The sequence below is a fragment of the Chinchilla lanigera genome, unplaced genomic scaffold (genome assembly GCF_000276665.1).
Source record: "Chinchilla lanigera isolate Chin_1 unplaced genomic scaffold, ChiLan1.0 scaffold00066, whole genome shotgun sequence".
Lineage (NCBI taxonomy): Eukaryota > Metazoa > Chordata > Mammalia > Rodentia > Chinchillidae > Chinchilla > Chinchilla lanigera.
Window position 1 is genome coordinate 540,844 of NW_004955467.1, and position 4,744 is coordinate 545,587.

A 4,744-nucleotide genomic window follows, 5' to 3' on the forward strand; every position below is an offset into this window, starting at 1 on the left:
GGGAGTGTATTTCAGTCAGCAGCCTCTTCCCCACCAACCCTGAGTGCGTACACACACAGAGCGCAGGTGGGAGGGGCGACGAGGCTGACGTATCTCCTATGTTACTCCCTTGAAGAGGGTTTGACAACGGGGAGAAAGGGAGGAGCCACGCCAGGAAGCAGTTTCAAGCAAGCCTTGGAATGAAGAAAAGAAGGCAGAGAGGAGCAGCTCCAGAGGCCAGGACAGAATGGAATGGGCCACAGCTTCTGTTTCTTAAAAATTCTGTGATTTGGAAGAGGGCAGGGATTAATTTCCAAAATACACTTCAGAATCCCACGTTCCACACAGCTCCCTTATTCACAGCCTTTTGGCTTTTCAGACAAAGTTTAAGAGCCCTCATAAAGCCGGAAGTATTGATAACCCCTCAATGCACCCCAAAGCAGTGTTCATCTCAACCCCCTACAAAGACTGTCCTAGAGACTTTGCATCTCCTTACACATTTGTCCTGTGGCGCAGTGGGGAGGGGGTTGCAGACACACATTGGGGTAGGTGGGAATGGGCACCAGGGTAAGCCCAGGCACATGGGTGCAGAGAGGGCTGGGGGACACCACTTTCACGATTTGTCTTTTCCTTTAAAAAAAAAAAAAAAAAAAAAGGCAGGGGTGTGATTGGTTGGCAGGGCGGAGAACAAACCCCGGAACGGTATGTAAGCTCCAGAGGTGGGAACAGTCCGCGAAAAGTGAGAAGGGGAAAGGTCAGGGCAGTGCTTGCAGCGTCGCGTTCCTCAGGAGTTTCTGCCGGCCGACCTCACAGTCCTCCTCGTCCACATTCACCTGCAGCTTGATGGCTTCCTGCCCCACAGCTTGCCCGAGTGAGTCTGTGATGAAGACACCTTTAAGTGCCTCTAGTAACGAGCCATTGATGCAGTCGCGCCAGAATGCGTGGAGGTGGGCGAGCTCACAGACGATGGCGCCCAGGTCCTGGGACTTGAGGACGGTGTTAGCCTGGCTAAAGGGTTCAAACTGGTGCTCAGGTGGATCCTGCTTGTTAGAGAAGACGTTGCCTTGCAGAGCAGGGTCGTGCTGGCAGTATTCAGCCTGAACCCGCAATCTGATGTCACACGTCTGCTCTTCCTTGGGATCTGGCGTCACTGACCTCCGGCGTTTCCGCTGACTCCCAAGTGCGGCTCTCCCTCGGGCTGGCTACTTGCAGCACATCTGAGCACCCGAAGTGGGGCGGCACACCACAGGATAACGGCGAGGCACTGCTTGGGGGAATTGGGGAGGCCTCGGTTCTGGGTCACCAAGGATTCTTGAGATCACATAGCTAGTTGACGTCTCCTCCAGATACTTATCTACGAGGTCAGAGCACACAGCCCTTCTCCTGAGGGTGATGTAGGGCCACAGGTCATGTCGAGTGGTGACACGTAGCAGCTACAGCACCTGGCGAAAGAAGCTCCAGAGCCAGCAAGAAGTCCTGTCCGGTTCTGATGAGTCCGCGCTCGTGGTCATCAATGGTGTCAGCAAAGAGGAAGGGAAGCACGCGCACACCTCTGTGTCAGGCAGGGGCCCACAGTATCAACCATGCGGTGCAGGCTGTACAGCGCATGCTCCTGCTCACCATGCGCTTCTGGGCACACCTGGCTTGCATGCCGCTTTATCCCTGCCGTGCTGGAGCTCAGGAACACCATGCTTTGCAAAATCTCTGCCCAGCAGCTATAATCCCCAGTGCATCTTGGCTCAGGATCGGCGCCGCCTTCCCTACCTGTCCCTGTTCATTTGTTTTTGGACAGGATCTTGTTATGTTGCCCGGGCTGGCCTTGAACTCATGGCAATCCTCCTGCCTCAGCCTCCTGAGTGCGGGGATTGTAGGAGTGCACCGTCATGCCTGGCCGTATCATTGTTCACAATAGTCTTCACAGGCATTTTCTGCTGTCCTTGTCTCGTAGGGTCAATGGTAATGCCCCTTCTTTTATTTCTAATTCTAATAATTTGAGTCTTCTCTTCTTGGTTAATCTCGCTAACGTTTTCTCAGTTTGCTGGACTGTGCGCTCGTGCGTGCATGCGTGTGTGCATGTGGTGCTGGAGGTTGAGGTTGGAGATGGACCCAGAGTTTCACGCATGCTAGGCAAGCATTCCACCACTGGGCTACACTGAGCTCAGTGTAATTTCATTGATATTGTCAAAGAACAATTTCTTTGTTTCAATTCTTTTGTGTTTACTTTCTATTCTATACTTCATCATTTCTCTATTGTTTTCTTCTTACCTTGAGTTTTTGCTTCTTCTTCTTCTAGTTCTTTGTTTGTTTGTTTTTTCGCTACTAGGAATTGAACTCAGGACCTTGCACTTGCCAGGCAGGCACTGTACCTCTGAACTATGTCCCCAGCCCTGTTTGCTTTTTGAGATAGGGTCTCAGTATGTAACACAGGGTAGGCTTGAACTCACTTTGTAGCCCAGGCTGGCCTTGAACTTGAAGTGATCCTCCTGCCTCAACCTCCTGAGTGCTGGGATTACAGGTATGCGCCACCATGCCTTGTTGGGGACCACTATAAAGTGGCTCTGAGCAGGATTTAATATTAACCAATTGGCTTTCCATGTTTACTTGTGAGTTGTGTGAAGGCCACAGCTGAGGATGTCTGCCTCCAACCCCAATTAACTTAAAGGAGACTGCAGCTGCAGGCATCTCACTCCTGCTGTGAAGGCCTTCCTGGAGATAACATAGTTCTCCTAAATTAACATAAGGTATTACTTGAAAAAGTCCTGCCAGATTCCCGCCTTTTCTTCAGTATTCTCCTCCTTTGTTTGTAAACCAAATAAATACAGGCCACCCAGCGCAGTCTTTGGCTAACTCAGAGAATACTGAAGCTGTAAGAGAGTTAGTCCCTCCTGGTGCCCTGAAATCATTACGTTGTCATGTTTATTTAAGCCTTCGCCATCCACTCACTTGGGAGATGGCGGACCCGATCCTGCAATAACTTAGGGTTATTTAACCCGAGTTTTGATATTTGGCACCCTCCACGTGGGGCTGGAACCCACAACCCTAGCAAGGATTCCTTGGATTACAAAATATTTTATTTTATCCCTGTGAGTGAGTCTACCTAGAGTGGAAAGTGTGGGAGAAGGAGAAGGCCTTCACAGGACGAATTCTTCCCTGGGGACGCCTGGGAAGAGGGAAGAAAAACATTCCACAGGAATAGGGGTGAGTCTTCCAGCTGTGAAAAGCCGCTTTATCTAGGAGTAAAAATGGGCCAAATTATCAGTCGAGGAGCGAGGCTATGTACAGCTGCTCCAAGGTTTGCTTAGAAAAAGTCAGTTCCCCTGGGACATTTTCAAATTGGAGCCAAGTTCGTTCAGTTTAAGTCCATTATAGAGCAAACAGCCAATAGTCTCTAAAATGGACCATGCCAAAAAACAAAAGAGCTCCCAAAGAGACTTCTGCAACCAAAGGGGGACCAACCTCAGCAGAAGCAGGAGCAGGAGCAGGAGCAGGAGCAGGAGCAGGAGCAGGAGCAGGAGCAGGAGCTTTGCAAAAGAACATCCTATGTGGCTCTATCTAGAAACTTACAGGTTTTAAAGGGACAAAGAGCCACAAAAGGGGAAATAACTAACACCCCTGCTTGCTTCCCAGCTGGAACTCAGTGAAATGCTAATAATGAGTGTTTTGTTTATATGCGTGTTGAATTACAAAGTGCAGGATTACATCTACCTGCAGCTTGCAGAGTTTCTTTTTACCTTATGTGGCACTTATTCAGGTCAATTTGTGGAGAAGAGGTTTGTTACAAAAATGGAAATTAATATTAACTAGTGATTCTGATTTTAAATTTAAACAAACAATTCTAATGCTAAAATTAAACAGATTCAAATCCTCAAATTAGATCAGTGATGATTAACATGGGATATGAAGAAGACAAAGGGTGAAGAAAAAACTTACAAGGATCAAAGAGCCTATGCAAACTACACCTAGAGTGACAGGCATGGTATCGGATATCAACAGGTTTTTTAACAAGGGCTATTGATACTTCTCCCCCCAAAACAGCTCTGCCTTTACAATGGAAAACCAAAGAGCCTGTTTGGGTGTTATCAGTGGCCTCTTATCAGGGGGAAACTAATCCAATTATACAAATTAGTTAAAAGAACAACTCCAACTAGGACATTTAGAAAACTCACTTAATCCTTGGAATACTCCTGTTTTTGTTATTCCAAAGAAATCAGACAAATGGAGGTTATTATAAGACTCAAGAGAGGTAAATGCTTGCTTACTTCCTATGGGGTACTACAACCAGGACTGCTAACCAACTGCAGTTCCCAAAGGCTGGTCTAAAGCTTTATAATTTCTTTAGATATATCTTTGCTATGTGAAGTCTTACAGAAGGATTCCACAAGTGCTATTAAAAAATTTTAAAAAGGGAGGAGAAAAGTCTACATAAGTGATAATAATAACCTGTATTATAGCAAGTCTTACAGAGAGCGATCACAGGAACATTTGGAAGAAATAGAAGGTCTGAGTACGTGACACAGCGTGGTGATGTCTAAGCTGGAAGCTGCAAGAAGGACATAAAAGTTGCTGGTATTCTTAAGACAGAATAAAATACCAAAAATATATTAATTATAGGTAAAAGGTTTTTATTTTTTCCAAATTATTTTTATAAGAGATCTGTGCTAATTGACCTATCAAAAAAAGGAACTCAAGTTTGGACTAGACTAGTCTTTTATAATTACAAACTTAAAAAATTCTGAAAAGTTATTATAATTTAATGTGGCCAAAA

The 4,744-nt window shown here is 46.4% G+C and overlaps 1 pseudogene; it reads right to left on the reverse strand.

Annotated features, from left to right (window-relative positions):
* Positions 1–700: 700 nt before the first annotated feature.
* Positions 701–2,238, reverse strand: LOC102004685 (annotated as a pseudogene).
* Between the last annotated feature and the right edge of the window lie 2,506 nt (positions 2,239–4,744).